Genomic DNA, 19,793 nt, shown 5'->3' on the forward strand with positions numbered 1-19,793 from the left:
AATATTGGATAAGAATTCGTTGACCTACATCGACTATAATAATAAGAGAAAATTTGGGGATAATAGGCGGGGCGGATTCCTAATTTCCTACTTTTATCACAATTGTAGAATAGAATATCAAATCACAGGGTCAATCAATTTCTAAGAATTTATTCAATGAACGTTTTCGCGTAGTAGCTGATATTGGTTACAATTTTATTTATGTCCGGAGTACAAACATAAACATTGATCAAATAGATCTGCAAAGTTTTACACAGTGTACAAACCTGTACGTACAGCAGATTCGCGTATCGATATCGAATTGATTGTAGGCTTGGTGTAATTTAACAGCAAGAAAAAGACGACAAAAGAAAAAAAAAAAAAAAAACAGAAACTTCCATTTATCCAATTAACCGAGTAAAAGCGTTAAACTCAAACTCCTTTCATTTTGCGGCAGGATTATGCGGAGGATGGAAAGAGTATAATTATGGTGAAAAATATTGTCAAATACACGCTCAGGCGACCTGTACGTAGGAGGTACACTCACGTATGCGTAGGTATTATAGACAACCTGCAGCGGCGTTGCTGCGACTCATTCGGTGGGCTCCCCTTTCTTCTAACCCCGGGTTCGCGTTCGGCGTAATTTATTAAACTGCTCCAGGGGTCTCTTCACCCTCTTTGACTGTAGGCCTCCACTGCACCGGTATACATACTACTCGGAAAAAGCTTCGGGGCTCTTACAGGTATACCTACCCGACTCTGTGTATACTCTGTACCTAGACGCGTTTGTGTGCGGCGGGTTGGTATACTTCGCTATACACACAAAACGTTGGGGAATCAGAAGGTGGGCACAGAAGGGGGGCACAATCAATACCTGTGTCAGAGAGAGGAAGAGAGTTGGGACGGGATAATGCGGTGGTGGGCTTGACGAGAGTTTGTGAGGGCCTGAACCGAGTCTGTGCGCAAATTAACAACTCCTCTTTTAAATAAGCATCGCGTTCTTTTACAATACGTGCGCACGCGTTATTCGTCAACAAACTTTTCAACCCCTGCGTCTGCGGCAGCTAGAAATATTTATCCACATTTTTTATTCGTATCTCGATATTCGTTGGAAGAATCAGGAGACTTTCAATGAAATCTGAACAAGTAAAATATATGGTTCTTATTTATCGTCGTTATCGCGATTGAATTACATTCCGGAATTCGGAGGAAAGTTGAATATACGTGTATCTGGATGAAGTTCGGTTGGGTACAGGGAGAAATTACGCGACAAACGTGTTTTGAATGCCATGAAGTTAGTTAAGTGAAAGGATTTGTCTGGAAACTTTGGCACTTGGTGAAAATTTTTTCTAAACTTCAACCCGAGCTCTCTTTGATTTGATCGGAAAATAAGAAGTAACGGTATTCAGCTTCGAATTAAAGAAAAATTACGGGTAGTAGGTGGTTTTTTATTTTGATTGACAAATTGGGCCGGTTCGTATTGAATAATTTCCACATATCTTGTTATTCTAGAATTCATTTCAGGTATCTAAGAACGTTGTTATGAATTGTTTTATGGACTTGAATTTATTAGTCGTTTAGATTATTAACAATGCAAGGCCGGATCTCAAATCCTTCGATAACCGAGGGACTAACGCAATTGCCGTTGTATTATCGGAAAAGAGTATTTCTTCAAGTGCAAATACGGCGTTGAGTACATATACCGGCGAACTTTTTTAACCCTCAGCAATCTTTGCGAACACGGTTTTATACGGGCTGCCACGGATTTGGAAAGTCTTTACTTTTCGCCAGATTTCTCTTTTCCCATCTTGGGATGGTTGGGGGAGCTTTTGGTCGGGATATTCATCTCTCGTGCGGTGCGGTGAAAGGGGAGAAAAGAAAGCAGGGTCGATGGATTTGCCAGTGGAAAATCAATTAGAGAGACGAGGTTGCGGCGAGAAAATGTTGCCGAGAAAAGTCAGGAGGCTGTCAAAAGTTTGACGCTTTTCCGTTTACTACTCTTTTCAAGTACATATATCTACACACCAAGGATATCCGGGCTTCTCAGACGTATCGCTTCTAAATTCTCTCTCGCATTTCGGCTTCGCGAAACTCACGTATACTCGCAATACAACGCCACTGACAGTCTTGAGACCAAGGGAGATGAAACAATACTCAATTTTTCGAGTGATTCGTTCATTCGTTTATTCGTTTACTTATCTGTTTACCTATTTATTGCTCCTTTGCCAAGATTCGCTGCACACAAGTTTCAAGATGCTCTCCCCGAAGTTGCATCATAATAAACGATTATATTTCTAACTGAACTCTTTACTTATGATGTTTCAGCAAATTCCCCACGGATCATTTCTTCACTTTTTTTTTTTGTGTTTTTCGATCATTTTACACGGTATGAGTAATTAGTCTTTCGACCGTAGCTATCAAGTTACCGAACAGACGCTTCGGTCGGGTATTCTTCGTCCTGAAATTGACAAAACAGTCTGAATATTCATATTATTTAACGTTACGAAATTGTTTCTTTGCATTGCCAATTAAAAAATTGGGGTCACAAAAAGTCAATCTAAACCACTTTGAATACTAGCTCGGCAGAATTTTAACCAGACCTTGAATTTGAAAAGCGATCATTTTTGCCAGAAGATGTTGCGTGCATGGGTCTACAAGCTTACGCTCAGCGCCATTTCGGAATTTTACTGCTTCAAGTCTCGTCTTGCTTTTATCGAATCTGGTATATATCTCACCGTCGGTCGGCATCGGGTGCGCTTGCCGTCGAGACGTGACGTTACGTCGAGTCACTGCCTCGTCGCGACGCGACGCCCCGAACCCGGTGACCCACTGTCACCTTTGACCTCTCCGACGGTTCATCTCTCTACTCAACGTTCGAAAACGAGGAGGGATAATACGCGTAACCAGACTGCAGACGCCGTCTAAAATCCAATAATTGCAAAAGTTTACCCAAAGATTTCAAACACGCGATACCCACGTTAGTTATAACGGGCATTAGACTGTATCAATATATACCTATACTATGCTAATTATAAATTAGCCAATTTTCCGGAGTAATGGCGTGAAATTCAGTTGGATGAAACTGAACGAGCGCGTAAGGGGGTTCGAAAAACTTATGAGAGCGAATTAGGACGAAAACGGCGTTGATTAATCGGGGTGATCTTTTCGTCGGCAGAGACTCTTTCGCTAGGATAGATTCGGATACGAGACGGGCGTATTAATTACTGCAAATTGCTAGAGTAGAAACGCCGGTAGTACAGTGCGTATAAATAGTAGCAGTGCTAACAGTAACCGTAACAGTAACAGTAACAGTAACGCTGGATCCTTCCTACTTGAAATCTATGTGGGCACGGAGAATTTCTATCAAGGGAATCGCACGAATGTTGGAGTTAATCAGGAGGTGAAACACAAGCTGGACCAAAAATCATCGCACAACAACCGTGCAGCGTGTATACGCTCGAATTTATTCCATCTACACGAGGATTCATCGGTCAGCGTTGATTACCCGAAATACGGACTGTGAGCATTTGAAACGCGAATATAAAGATGCGTAAAAACGTTGCGAAATATTCGTGTAATGCGAAACAGCGGGAACGTGCAGTTACGATTTCTGGTGCACAGCGTAGCGTCGTTTCCTTCGGCACTCGATATTCGTGTCACCGCATCGCTTTATCGCACCACCCCTATATCTGTACCGCGGCTTTGAATTTATACTTGATAATTGGTAATCGCCAATTAGCGGAACACGCTTTGACTACCGTTAGACAATTGGAGCTCGAAGTTGGCTGCGAAGCTCAACCGTCGTTGTGCAGGTGACATATTTTAGCTCCGGTAGGAATTCACCTCGCTTTATTATCGTAAAAATCATACAAAAGACCACCCACGTAGAAATCGTACACTTACCCCCCGGGCGCCATTTATTACCCTTCTACAGAGCGACCCTCGTCGTAATCTAATTCCTACTTTCCTCCTCCTCCTTCATCTCTGATATTAAAAGGCTCACTTTACGAAAGCGTATGATTTCAGAAACGGATCCTGCTTCAGTATTTGGATTGCCTTACTAATGAGGAATGAATTTCACATATCTTTAAACTATTCTATTCTTTGAAACCCACGCTTGACTGATGTTATTCAATATTCTTCGGTTTTATTCTATCGGTCGTTTCTTACCTATTCTGCTGCCCGTAACTTGTCGGTCGGCAAAGTAATCCTACTGCAACACGGGCTACCGAAACTAGGTCATAGCTGGTACATACATAGCTGGCGCACACTAAGACGATTTCAACCCTTCTCTCTGCAAGCGCGAACGTCAGGTTGGATTGAAATTCATATTGTTTTATATTATCTTCTTACGACCAACCAAGCTACTTATTAGTTGGAGGAAGTATAATCGAGTGTATCGTTTGATATTATTTATTTGACTTGGCGACGAAGAGTCGTTTGAACGACTGCAAGCTTACGTGTGATAGAAACGACAGATAGACCGTGTCGTTGTTTTTAAACTACAGTAAAATAGTGAATTTTCGAAACTGTTTGTTTAAGTGCGGTTGTTTACCTTGCGCATATCAGTCGTCAAATATCGTACAACTTACGATCGAAACGTTTTTCGTTTCGATGTTCGATATTGAGGAGACGTGATTAGCAAATTTGTCTTCTCCAATTTCCCTTTCTTTTCCCTTCACATGTTTGACTATCGATCGATAGGAGGGACTTTGCAGCGTCGTGGGCAAGAGGTTATTTCATCGATTAATATATCTTTGATATAATAATTGATAGGACAATTTTTAATAGACGTTTGTGTGTGTCAGACCGAGGCAGACGTGCTTTCAGCTTAATTCACGGCGTGGCGTTCACCCAACGGGGTGACCCTTTTCGCTTTTACTAGTAGGCGGCGGCGGGCGGCGGGCGTCTAGGGGTTATACAAGGATACAGAGGCGCGACGCGAGAGAGAACGACGTCGACCCCGACCGACGGAGTGAGACGAGATTCGCCCCGTCGTCGGGGGCGTCGAGGGCGTCGAGGGCTGGGGCCGTCAGGAGAGTGAAAAATTATCGGGGATGAACGAAAGCTCGATAGAGAAACGCGGAGCTACCGTATACGCCGGAGTCTCGACCTTAAGGCGATTAGCGAGTTAGCCAGATGACGATCGACTTTCGTCTCTTGATTCTTTTCAACCTCACCTTTGAGACTTCGTTTCGTCTTTCCGTTTCCCGATACACTGTAACGCACTGATTAACCATATTCAGGTGGAATTGTACCACATTACTCCGAAACGAGTAAAGTACCCGCGTAATAATATCAATGCCAAACGACGTTCAACTTCAAAAATCTCGGAAACACTTGCGTAGCCAGTTGAAAAGACTCACCTCGACTTCTTCGAGATGTTGAGAAACCCGCTTGATCTCTGTTTACGTGATCATTACACTTGTGTCTGCAAAATACCTGTGCTATTCACAAGAGGCACTGATTTGAGAAAATTAACTCGACGATGTTGTGATTTATTTTATTTTCGCAATTCAAACGATTCATGGTAATCTGTAGTTACAAGCTTGTCGTGTAATATACTTCGGAGAAAAATAACAAAATTTTCATTGTAACAATTGCGCATTAATAATTTTACTGTACTTCGTCTTAGTTCAAATATTACCGCGTAGCTATTGTAGGTAGTTTTCTTGGGTGGATCGATCGTTTGAATCGTCGAGTCTAACAAAGTATTGATTTTTAGTGGTGTTCTTGGAGGATAAGCGAAAAGTCGGTACATTCGGCAGTTAATCGTTAAACTCTGGTAACCGGCTTCGGCACAGCTTATTGTTAGTTAGCTGCAGCGGTGTTAACTGGGCTTTTAGGTATGGATTATTCGACTAATTGAATTTGGGTGTTTTCGATGCCGGTCCGCGAGTCGTTCTCTAATCCTCCAACGCTGTCGGTAAATTTAAGAAACGTGTGAATCGGGCTACGAAGAGCGTGAGTTTGTCGTTAGACACCTGATCGAGGAGGGATATTTGTTGCCCCGCTCATTGTTGGACTAAATTGAAGTTTGGCCAAACCTGCGGGCAGCTAGCTGCCTGCTTTCGAAGAAGAAGGCGGCGAGGCGGTGCAGCCCCGTCGTTTCTACCCCCCGAAGCAAAAGGAAAGAACCGAATACCTTTGTCTCAGCGTCGCGACGGCTCCCTCTTTCCTCACCCCCTCGTTCGTTCTGCGCGGCGGCGCGCGACAGACGGGGTGGCCTTTTAGATTCAACGACGAACGGGGATGGGAAATTCATCTTTATTCTACCTCTGCCGACAGGACTCTCTCCGCCACGGTGGAGGGTCTCCTGCAAGGTTGGAAACTTCAAACGCTATTTTCTCGGTTAAAATGCAAATTTGTATTATATGCTGAGGGTGAGGCCTTTTTCGTCACTTTGTCACGGATGCGCTTCGTTTCTACGATATCAGAAATATCGACTTATTCGTGAAACGGCGTTAATCGACATTTCGCATTTCGCGGTGAAATTGCTTTGGTCACCATCGCTGTGAGAAAAGTTGACGATATATTCAGCTACTTCTGTAAAATGTTTATTCTTGTTTTCGAAGACTTTCATATGTATATATATATATATATATATATATCATTTATGGATATATTTGATGTTTACTCTGCGAGATACGTTTCAAAGGTTGTTTAGATTTATTCGTCCTCGTTCCGACTTTTTTTATATCAAAGATTTGTTGCTTTTGTACTGATTTATACCCATATACAATGATGGCGAAACTTTTTCATTACTTTACCCAGCTGTTTGCGTCTCTTTTCCCCCAACCAACCGACGATCTATCTACGCTTATTGAATCAGTCATACCTACGTACAGTGTCGCATAGATCTACGTTGAAGCGATCAAAGAGAAAGATAGCGGCGCACGCGACGGTTGACGTATGGGGAGAAGAAAGTATTCACCGTGTCTGATAATAGCTGCAGGTAGTTGGAATGCGAAACGTGACCGGCACTTGACGATGTCACTTGAGACTCGGATCATCTTTGAAACGTCACTTTCAACGAGATCACCGGCAAACATTCAACGTTTGCCCAGCACTTTGAAAATGCATCGAGCTGCAGCTGTAGACGATGGTGTTTGGCGCAATCTTGACTCTGTCATCGTCGCGTTTCACAAGGAAGTGCAGAAGCTGAGTGCGACAACCCGGCGGGCTTCTTTTCAAAAGCACTTTGAATTACTCGCGAGTTTTTCATCGCTTCGGTAGCGCATTGAATCGAGGAGAAGCCGGAAAAGAGAGAAAAAAAAAAATTTACGAAACAAGGAAAAAGAATTTAATATCTTGTCTGGACGAGTCAAGCAGTGAAAAAGAAAATATACGCTTTATAGAACTTGCGAAGCTGGTGGGGGAGTCTCGTTTGAGAGATGTATTAATCTCAAGTAGGTAGGGTATTTTTTTCTTTTTATTTATTTTCCTCGAAGCATTTTATTGATTGATATACCTCCTCGGAGAGAAGATCGGTACGTATCACGGTGCAACGCTGCAGGGACAAACACTCATTGGTTGCTGCAACCACTCGCGAGCGGTAGAACTGTCGAGGTTCTTCTCTTCGGTGTGGCTTATTTGTTTGTACCTGGGTATTTGTTGTTTCCCCGTCGACGCGTTAATTGATCCTACCTCGCTCTCTCACTTGGGCTCCTCCACACTCGGTGGCACGAGTCTCGTCTCGTTGTCGCACTTGAAGACTTCGGCATGGCAAAACCCCGGGCAGATCCTTCGTTCTTCTTCGAAGTTACGAAGCGGACTTGTTGAGTAGAGCAGATGCCATGCTCGAGAGAGTCGCGGATGGTAATCGGCACGTACACAGTCTTCAGTGAAACTTTACCACCCTTGATGAGTTTCGGAGTCGACAAGCACTGTTCTATTACTCTCTAAAGATCCCCTTCGGGATTGACCCGAAGCCAGTCGATGATGACCGGCTCAATTCTAAGCGATGCTGCTCAACTTCATCCGCTCCATTTTATCTCATTGACACTCCACTCGAAGGAAGGAGGAACGCCATTTCTCCAACGCCTCACTGCCTTGCCCAACTTTTTTTTATACGAAGTGTCCGCTTTCGGCGAAGAAGGATGGAGAAGGAACGAGGGAGGAAAAGCTCCAAGGTTTCAACGCGTGTCTAACATCAATTTCTTTATCAGTCCGTCCAAGGTGATCTGGCTCGTGCTATACCCGTACAATTTTTTGTCGCAACCAAATGAACAGTGTTTCACTGTTCTGAATGGGTTCGAGCCATTAAGGTTAAAAAACTCCCTGCCTGTTTGTAGCTTGGAACCTAGTGTAGCTAAGGATTTAATCGCGTGTCAGAGATATGTCAAACGGTAGACGTTACACGTAAGACGACGCCTGTCAGATTTTAATCACTCTTGAATAATAGTAATACCTCGTACCTTCCTATACGTTGCAAAAAGTGCTTCAACTCAGATCGCGAATTTAAGATGCGCGTGTCGTTGTCGTTCTTTGGCAAAATGTACAGAAACGATACGAGATGCCAGGCACGTTGGCTCGAAAATGGAAAGCAGGAGAGGTGGACGGGTTCCCGGGGTTCGTGCAAAGGATCATTCCGCGACATCGTCTCTCTTTCTCTCCCTCCCACTCTTCTTCATATCACATTTTCCCTATTTTCCTCCGCTCTGTTTCTCGTACAAACGAACAACACCGTGCATTCGGACGAGCTCGTTACCTTTGGACAACGTATTTGAAAAATTTTCAAAACCCACCGAATGGTCGAGGTAGACTCTTTACTCTGTAGTAAGAAAGAACCCTTCAATTTGCATTAGCATAAAATGATTCATTCCGGCATATATGTGGCAGACATTGCTCGACGTTTTTATCGGCTCGAACAGAGCAGAGACGGAAAAGAGAAGAAAAAGAGAACCAATTTGCTCCGTACGACACGGATTTGTTGCTTTTAACCACTGCCGTGATATTTCTTTGGCACGTAGCAACCGCGTCGTGTTCAACGTGAACAACCATGATTGTTTCGACATTCGCAAAGAGCCCCGGGACGGTGTCTCGACGCTATGCGCCGGATATGACGCGCAGATAACAAACCGAACTAAAACCAGCCCAGCTGGAGTCAACCTTAGCGGATGTTTATCTGTCTGTCTCTCTCTCTCTCTCTCTCTCTCTCTCTCTCTCTCTCTCTCTCTCTCTCTCTCTCTCTCTCTCTCTCTCTCTCTCTCTCTCTCTCTCTCTCTTTCTCTCCCCTTTCTCTCTCCCCCTCAGCTCGCTCGCTCGAGTGCTAATTAAGCTCCTTCTCTCCTCTCCGCTATACGTATAACAGTGCTTGAATTTCCTCGAGCAACGATAGGGTTGAAGGCCCTGTCATTTTTCCTCGAACAAGAACACAAAAATCTCTTGGCTAATTTCCTGTTCTCTCATCATACATTGTCAGAAGTATTGCTTAACTTCCATCTTCCTATCTGATTATTTAACAAAATACACTGTGCGAATCCGAATTATTATTATTCGTTGCCATTGCGCACGCGATTGATGTCTTTGTGATATTCTTCATAGATATTTATACCATGAATGAAAGTGTCCCGATCTAACGGGTATACCGTTTGCCATCAACGATCGGACAAAACTTTACAAGACGCAAAGAATCCCGAAAGCGAGAAGAGCTTACTCAGGCTTTTTCAAGTCGTTTGAAATCTTTTGCGTATCCTGTAATAAGTTTCAGACTCTACAAATTGTTCGCCAAAAGGGCGGATGGCGCATATACGGAAACTAAGGAGAAATGCAGTCGCGATTCGGCGTACAAAGTCAGTCTCTTGGGGGTGTGCGAAGCCGGTCAAGTACCGGAAGGCAATCTTAGCAATGTATATTATCAGCTTACCCAACGTCCGTCGCACGCCGACACCGGACATTTGTGAAACGGTTCTTGTTTTTTTTTTTTCCCCCCTCCTCTCATTGTTGTTATTATTTTCCCGAGGAGCGGCTGTGGCCCACCAGAGGTAAAGAGGTTACGAGAGGGTGGCCGGGAGGGTTTCGTGCGGTGAAACAATTTCCCGCAATATAACCTCCGAGCTGCTCTTTCGCAATTGGGTAAACAGAACCAACCCCACCTGCCTGCCTGTCATCCAAACTACTCCAGCTGTGACCTCGCTGGATTCCCTGCTTTATTCAGGGCAGAAAGGTGGCGCTGTTTTTCAGTAGTAACGGTCGCGCTGGGTCCGACATGGCGATAATAAATACAGAGTCGAGTACTCTAATACGTACTACCGCAGGTATACCCTCCCACGACTAACTGTGCGCTCTACCGACACGCGTTACCGCCCCATCTCGGGGCTCAGGGCTTTATATTACCTTTAGGGAATTGACAAACGAGCCGCTAGAGAAGGGAAGGGAGATGAGCGAGAGAGAGAGAGAGAGGGAGGGAGAGGGGGATCACAGTATTAGAGGGAGAGGCAGACGGTGCGGACGTGCCTCGGATCACGCCGCTCTCGAATCTCGGCATCGCGGTGTCGCCATGTCGTCGTGTATTTTCAGCTGTAAATCAGCGCCAATCAGACACAGTCACTGATTTATCCCGATTCACTGGGCGAGATCGATGATCAACGACGTTGGCATCAGAAAAAGGGTTTTCAAATATTTTTCACGGGTTCAGGGGTTCAGGGGTGTGTTCAAGCAGGTACCGGCCCAGTAAGCGAATTTTGTTACATAATACTGCACTTTTTTACCTCTCCGATTTGAGTTTGAAATCGTTTTAAACTTCGGCAAGCGATACATTTTGCAATTGTGCTCTGTACGGTGTCTGCAAGGAAAGTTAAAAAACAAAACAAAAAAAAAAAAAAACACAAAGTCGCGGATACACCGTGAAGTGTACATATCATACAGATTTGCAGGTGATTTTTACTCGCTTTGAGGTTATGACTTATCACGCGCTACCCTACAGCTGATTCGCATATTTTTTCGATTCCCTTCGTTAACTTGACGAACATTTCTTAGCGGTCACACACGCGTGATTCAATTGCACAGGATAATCGGAAAGTTTAGGAAATGCAATCTACTGAATTTATCGGTAAAACGTCAAGGTCCGATATCACGAACCCATAAATTTGGCGATCGAGGTCTTGTGATCAGTGCTATGCACCGCACTGTTGTATAGCAAGTAATATTTTTGAGGTTGTAGTTTCGTAGCGTTAACGTCACTATTACACATTTTTCGGAAAAATTGCGTAATCTGACGAAATAAATTATAATTTGAATCACTTTTAAAGTTATAATATAATGCAAACATCGTTCTCGAGCATGAAACACATTTTTTCAATTCATTTTAATTTACGAAAAAATCACATCGAAAGTTTCAATGTTTTCAGCCCCTCGAAATTTCAATCGCCCTTCGGAACGTGTTAATATGTTTACCCCCCCCCCCCTAATACGAACTTATTTTTGGGATGCAATCGAAACAATTTCAGAACTACCAAAACAACGGACACCCTAATTTCGGTCTATTTGTTCAGTGCTGTGAAAAAAATAACTGAAACCCTAATACCGCCCTATTTTCACCAAAAATTTCCCCTACTTCCCATAAAATTATCCGATGGCTCAAGTATTGCGAAGCCTGTAACATACATGCTCTGTTTTTTTGATTTCCTCCTTATCGAGCGACGTTCCCTGATTATCGGAGATTCGATCGGTACAGCCCGTAGGCACGTTTGTAGGGGAAGGGGGAAGAAGAGCGTGGAACTGCGGAAGGCGGACAGGCGACGTGGGGTAGGTAGGTAGGTTGGTTGGTTGGTTGGTTGGTAGGTTGGTAGGTACATACTTGCCGACGAGTTCCGCACGGAGCTCACCTTTCACTTTGTCGGAGATACGCCCCGGGGTTCTCGGGCATCACGGACGAATCGGGTTCCCAGCGCTTGCTCGCGTATACTCGCTGACCCCGCCGATCCCCAGGTCTGACCAAGATTGAACGGGGGTGGTCCCCCGGACCCGGTGAATTAAACTCGGGGAAACTGCGCCGGGATGCTGTCCTTTCCCCTGTTCTACTCTTACCCTTACCACCCCCAGCCTCTCTGTCTCTTCACTCATCGCGCGATTTTTCTCGTTTCACCGATGCTTCCGGAATTCCACACACTTGATTAAACGATACTCCGACCCTTTGGCACTGATGGGTTAAACGCTTCGATAGATCCGTTTAAGATGAAATAATGGAAAGTACCCTCGAAAGTACAATTCAAATGGGCAAATATGTAAATGGTTACTTTGAGAACGTTTAAAATGTTAAATGCAAAATGTCATTTACATTTTAAATGGGACCATTTTAAATATTAAACAGTAGTGCCTCTCGGATACCCTTCCGCTTGTGTGGAACGATCACGGCATGTGGCGACTGATTAATTAATTATTTTCTTTCGCGTGGTTGTATGCTTTTTTTTATCTTAATTATCGTGTTCCAAGTAATTATTATTCTTTTTTTGCGACAGGCCTATAGAAAAAGTAGAATTCTTATTTGACCCTGCACTTGTTCAAAATCTCGTCATTTTGTCGATGCAAATTTTGTGGTGTGTTACTTATGTTCAACGAGTAAGCTTCGTTGTACGTATAAACGGTTGGAACAGATAGAACGATGAACGTTGATCGATAACGTCTCACGTGACAAATAAACAGTAAAAGTGTTGAGATATTGTATATGCGGAAAAGGAAGAAACAATTTTGCCAAAAATTAGCACTGCATCTTTAACTGGATGAAATCGTTTCAGAGACAATTCCATTCGCTTGGAGTCTGTATTTATACCCACACGCAAGGCGAAAAAAAGAAAATATCCAAGACCCGACTGATTCTTTGCGCGTAGAATAGCCTCTATATATATTAATGTGAAGCATATATACGTGCTAATTACTTCATTCGCGACTTGAGCTACTCTCCTCGTGTTAATTAAACCGAGTACCGACCTCTACTACACGTGTTACACATATAATATACACATAGGTATGCGCATTTTCATATTAAATTGCGTTGGCTTAAGTACGAATGGTTGTCCAAAAAGCACGATGGTATTACGCCTGTATTTTATATCCCCCGGTAATTCGTTCATCGACGTTAATGTGAATACGTAGCATACTACCGTGTATGTATAGTTGCAATACGTGATGCTAATTGATTCGAACTTTGTATCCAGATATTACACCGTGCAGTTATTAAAACGTGACCCTTTAAAGGGATTATCGTTATAGCGGATATATATTCCAACTGTTATTGAATCCGTGTTTCAATTAACTGCATTTCAGATATTGTACAATTTCGAGTATTAATCGAAGCGGTCATTTTTACTTGCACTTTCTTTTCTTAAAGTCAGCGGAGTTATTCGTTGAATAAAATATGAATATAAACGATAATCTCTGGTTATGTGACGCAACGTTGCGTAATCTGTTCTCTCCGTGGAAGATGGGAGAAAAAAATCAAGTGGACTAACGATTACGAAATAATAAAGAAGAAAAAAAAATAAAAAATACTCATCAAGATATACTTCAGAAGAAATGAGAATGAAAAGTGAAGTATAAGCTTTACATGTACGTGTGGAATTAAATCGCGCGAGTCTTTTCTCTCCTCTGCAGCGAAACGCTAACTTTTCATGCCGCATATCGGCTATGGAGCAGAGACTCACAGAGCGGTAGATACGTAGTATAAATCTGCAGTCGAAACAGATTGGGCGAACCGCATTGGTTGAGTAGGCTCGTTGATCTTACAGCTGTAAGAGGAGAGAAGAGAAGAGAAGTGAAGTGAGGAAAGGAGGTTGCGGCAACTCTCGCGAGTTCCGAGGTTTGCGAACGGCAAATAACGCTACAAAAAAATGTGCAGAAGCTCGATATATCAGGGCTGAATTCCGCAGCACCGAGACCTTTCTTGCCTGCGTTGCTCTCGCCGCGATCCAACGATTTTGGCCAGCTCCTCAGCCGCTTCTCTTTCTCTTCTATCATTGCGAGCTATTTCACGTCGTATCCTCCCTACTCTTCCTCCGCGAGTTTCATACGGGAAAATAATCCGCAATATTGTGAAAAAAGGCGTACGTAAGATTTCTTCCGTTTGCGAAAGTGGCAAATACCAATTCTCGGTGCAGTGCCTTTTGCCGTACGCCGAATTAGGGAAAAAGCTTCTTTTTTTTTTTTACAGTTAATTTTACAGTTAAATATGCATCAATTGTGGTAGATCTACCTAAGCATATTGTAACTCTTACTATTGGTTTTGTAAATCTTGCCACAATTGCTGTATCCATATGTATTCACCGCAGGAGATGTAAAATCGACAATACTTTTTTCCATGTACGGATGCGTCTTGTACCAATTGATAATTATACATAATATATGACGTATTAAATTTTTCCTGATAATTACTCAAGTGTGCGTTACATGTTAGTGTAATATGCGGAAAATCTGACAAATTAATGTTTCCGTTTGCAGACAGGGATTTGTAAGACGAAGGGTTTCATTGAATAAGAATTCACCGTGATTAAAGTGCCGGTAATATTTCTCACGTGTCGAATTACTCGCAAGAGTTATCGCGACTTGTCGGATAGCCGGATGAAGTGGAAACCTGACTCACCTCCGGGCCAATCTGGTCCGTCCTCGAAGAATATATATGTATATCAATCAACTCGTTTCTCTTCCATTTCTCGCTCTTTCTTTCTCTCTCCCTTTCCGCTGGTACTTGACACAATTTACCGCGGTTCTTCTCAGCAAGTATAAAACTCCAGTCTCGAGTCGTCTTAATTGCCAAGATAAAAAAGCGAAGGACCGTACTAGTTGTAACGATAAGCCCTACTACGTGTATGTGTGAACGTCTTTATCGAAGAACCGAAAACTCGGTCGAAAGTAATGTGACTGTGTACATTCCAAAATTATAAAATTCTTTTCACAATTCGGGCAATAGCAGAATACAAACTACAGCCATTAGTCATTAGCATCGCAGGAGAAGATTCCGCGTAATCATCGTCGTCGCTGCTCGATGCAGCGCGATTACGTACACAATTTCGTAACATTGAACGGTACGAATCGAAACACCCCTCGGATAAATCTTAGGCCGGCCATTGCACCCACAGGCACCCTCTTAGTTTTACGTATAAATAATTGATCGTCCACCTTTCCTCGGGCCGGCTCTTATCTTCAATTTTTAAGGACGAGAAAAGGAAGTTTGGTTTGTTGCTCGCCGCGCCGGGGTGGCGATTATTAACCCCGAAAATCACGGTAATCTTGTCCCAAGTCGGGGGAATTTTAGGCCGTATTTTATTCATCGAGGTAAAACCCGCACGAGAAATGTATTGTCGATTTTTTTTTTTCGTTTCCCCTTTAGTCACGCGTCGATGACGTTGACGACTTTGGAACAACGCTCGCGTATATTTATAAAAATATTTATACCAACAATAATAAATAACCAAAGCGAAGTTTTTAATTCATCTTTTTTTCTCTCGCTTCTTAGGTGTACAATTTTTTGGCTTTGTTGTAATCTTTCCGGGATCATGGATTACTTACGCGTTGATCAGCATATTTTAGTGACGTAAGACCGTGTTGTTTCCTTTTCTTATTTATTTACTGTGAAATTGAATAACATTATTTGCTCGTCGATGTGTACGCGTTGGAAGCGACCGATTGAAATGTCAATATACTCGTACGTGTTGGTAGTTGGAACAGTGGTTATCTTGTAAAAACAAGTCGTGGCGCGGTTTTCAATCTAAAACACATGTACTATACACAAACTGTATAAATATGTGTGCATACCGTACGTCATGATCAAGTTGTGCACTCAACCGTTCTTTCTTGTCATTCCACATTGGACCAGATTATAATCAACCTACTACGCGTACGTATAGATATATTTTACATGTTTCACGTTCGTAGATAAGACTGCACGTAAGTCGGACTAACCGCACGCTGTGTTGTTAACTTTCATCGAGGACTGTAACAAACAAAACAGCCCACGTGTTTTATTTCTACACCTCACGTGCATACGTATTTTCTTTCTAAAAATACATACATTGGGAATGTATGAATTCAATCGGCTGTTGGATAATTCATTTAGCGTTAGCGAGAAGCTTTTATTCGTTTATTAGATAAAAATTTATTCACTTTTATGCGATTAAGTGAATTTTCCTTTTCGGAAAAAACGATTCTATCGTACCTGCACGGGTACATATTTGAATGAAATTCTGTTCCGATATCGTGCTACGTTGCGAATAAACAAAAATCTATGATTTGCTTCTACGGCATAATTTTGTTTCATCGTTATCGTTATTAATGCGTAATATTTAAGTTGCAATATTATTCTTGACAAATTTGTCGAAGAATTTCTTATCTTGTTGGACTTTTCCTCCCTCGCCAACGTTCGGCGGTTATTCAGTGTAACACTAAACCGACGATTTCATGGGGCAGATAAAATCCTCCGCTATCATCGACGAATAATAATAAAGTCAAAGAGCAGAACATTCGGAAAGTTGAGATATGAAACGCAACGCGGAACTTTGGGGCTTGCCGGCTAGAGGGGGACGGCTGCCATCACGGCTCGGCCATGTGTTTCGTATAAATTTCAGTTAACTGCCGCTTCGGGTCGCATTTGCCTCTCTCCTCCTCGCACAGGCATTCGGGGGAAACTGAGCGGCGCACAGTTACGCCCCAAAAGCACGCAATCCAAATGGATGAATTCGTGTTCAGATTCTCTTATCTGCGGAAAGACGACCGACCTTTCATCTTGGAATTTTTCGTTCGAAGCTTAAAGTGCTTCTTACATCTAGAACCGCTGTTTAGGTGTCGATTTTTCTAATTGGCGAACGAGATTTTTAATCACGCGTAAAGTCGTCACCGCAGATTCGAAATTACAATTGAACTCATCGCCGAGGTCAGTTGAAATCGGGAACCAGTGGTTTGAAATTGGCGCAAAAAGTTTTAACCAATCGTCCGAAATCACTTGAAATCGAAATCAACGATTTGAAATCGCATACGTTATTTCACATCATTCCAAGTCACACAGGATTGGCAAAAAAATAAAAATAAATTAAAATCATCCAGAATCTCAACAAAGGTTTGTAATTACATATGAAAAAAAAAAACACGATTTGCTGTTGTATTTCGGTTCATTCTTTCAAAGTTTTTATTCTAAATCGCGCGTTTACTTGACTATAGGTGAAAGATTCCGCGGAATTCGTCCCCCCTCTACCTTCAGCATTTTATTATTATCTGCAAACGAAATAACTTCCCAAGCTTTTAGCTAATCAGTCTCTAAATTTTCAACTATGCTCAGCCGCACCTGCAGCAGCCTCGTGTTCAAAACCACACAAATATTCTCCTCGAATATATTCAGAAAAATCGCAAAAGACAGCCGGTCGACAGTAAGCATTCTCCGTGTAACGAACTTGACGAAAAATAGTAGCTTTTACGCGGCGAATGAATCTTGACAAGATGTCAAATTTTTGACAATTTTGCTTCACTTCTCTTCTCGCATTGGTATCTTGTACAATAATAATGTCCTAAATATGTGTTACACGTGATCCCTTATAGACGTGATAATTTACTGTACAGTTGCAAATTTTTATCATTCAAATGTCAAAAGATCCGAAGGAAATATTAATATATCGTCGACGATTTTCGCGGCATTTTTTACTACGGAAACAAGACGTTGTGCGAAGATCGTCGAGACGACGGCTACGCGTCTGATTCATCGCACTGCGACGCAAGTTGCGTTGGCGTCTTGTTACTATACGTTTAGTGTGTCGGTGGGATATTTTTAATTCACCGTTTTGGCAAGACTCGTTTTCGTTGGTAAAAAAATAATGGCAACAACAGTAATAATAATAATGACAATAATAATAATAATAATAATAATAATAAGAAGAAGAAGACGAAGAAGAAGAAAACGAAGAATAGTGCCACGCCTTTACAGCACTCAATTTACACGTACTTCTTTCTCTTTTATTTAATTGAATTTTTTTTTTCCTCCACTATTACGATGCGATGCGAAAGAGTATCACACGATTTTTCATCAACGATAATATTTTCAGGCCGTGATCACATTGTTCAAAGGACGAAAAATATGAAGCAATTTTCGCGAAGGGAATTCAAAATTGCAAGTTATGAGTATAAAAATTCAACTCTTGGACAAAAATTGAAATAACAAAATTTCATTTAACGAATCATTGCACGTTGCACAGAATAGGCTTATAGCTTATATCCGCGTGATTTACCGACTCATCGGGTGTATGTACACAGGTATATACTTACTCACGTTACCACGCATGCATCTATGACGTACCTAGGTATCGTACCCACCTGTTCGTAGATTTGCACCGTGCAGCGCGCCGCCCAACTAAAGATAGAAATCATCCGGCCCTCGTTTTGCGACGGTATAATACCTAGAATTGATTACAGGTGTCGGTAAATCGACCCTCCGCATACGAAGCGTCGAATAGCTAATACGCCAAGCAGCAAATTCATGCATTTCGTCGGCAGTAAAATAGGTATAAGGCAATCTCTCGGAGCAGCTCGAATGTTTCTCGCGTCGATGTTGGTCCATGCACTGCGGATCTCTTGTTGCGTACACGATCTCGGGCAGGAGATTGGATCGGGATTAACTCGTTACTACACCAACACCTTTTACGTATCTATCTGTACACGTATATATGTACTCCGAGCTGCAACGAGAGATGATTTAAAGCTCGATTATTTATCGGTCCTCCCTCTTTCAGAGATCTCCGAAGCACGTATTACGAGTGTGTATATTATGTATGTATACGTCAGAATTTATCGCCGGGGATCGATGCCGTAACCACTTGAACTCCGTGCTCTTCTCTTGTCGTTAGTCGAGGTTTATTTTATAACCGGATATTTGCTGAAATTTTTTGCCCGTTGAACCTCGTATATGGTATATATTTAAATATATTACAATATCGCAGATTTTTTTCGGAAGAATCTTGAAAAATCATAGCGAGACATTGAATAATTAAATTAAAGTTTGATTTAGAAGTGTATGTGATTTATCGTATGGAAATAGATTCACCGCCTTGTCTATGATTGTTAGATACACCAATTTTCTTACCAGCGACGGAACGAATTTCTTTTCCAATATTATTTAACGAGGAAAAAATGTAGTGTGCAATGATCTAACAATACGCATGTTTTCAACACAAAAATTTAAATTCATCGAATATCAATATTTTCGCATGAATTGTCAATTTGAGAATAGAAAATCGATATCGAGCATTAACTAATTAAGAGAACCAACATAGCTGTTAGACGGACGTTGAACGTTATAACGCACCTGCAACCTAGACGTAAGATTAAATTGGATCGCAAATCACGCGGGGTGCGATCGTGCAGCGAATGATTATGACAATGTGTATAATCGGCCATGTATAAACGAAGCGTGCTAATGAACTGCGAAGGTAAATATAAATAAAAGTCAAGCGTATCGTAAACTCGAACGGGTGTAACTAATGGTCACGAATGACACGTTTGACACGCGATAACGCATCGCGTGGTCGCCGTGACGTCGTCGACGTGCGTAAACAATGACAGACGGAAGGATGCTTCGCGATTTTACATTACACGCTTCGTCTATAATCCGTCTATCTCTATCTGCAGCCCCCGATCCTCTGTCACTTGTCAGCTTGATCGCGAGACAAATCCAAGTGCAATTTGTTTTCCCGTCGTTATGCCGGTGGTGGTGGTAGCTGATTGAAATTTGTATAACCGCGTTGCGATGCGAGCGTTTTAAAATGTGGTGTTGTTACTGTGCATTGAGACGGAATTAAGAAAAACAAAAATTGAATAAACATCTATTTCGTAACGTCGAC

General features: G+C 42.3%; 1 protein-coding gene across 9 annotated transcripts in view; it reads left to right on the plus strand.

Annotated features, from left to right (window-relative positions):
- Positions 1 to 19,793, plus strand: part of lilli (AF4/FMR2 family member lilliputian) — a 203,226-nt gene that overhangs the window by 119,629 nt on the left and 63,804 nt on the right. The gene's annotated exons all lie outside the window — the stretch shown is intronic.

Source organism: Neodiprion pinetum, chromosome 6 (genome assembly GCF_021155775.2).
Source record: "Neodiprion pinetum isolate iyNeoPine1 chromosome 6, iyNeoPine1.2, whole genome shotgun sequence".
In the NCBI taxonomy this organism is placed as follows: Eukaryota; Metazoa; Arthropoda; class Insecta; order Hymenoptera; family Diprionidae; genus Neodiprion; species Neodiprion pinetum.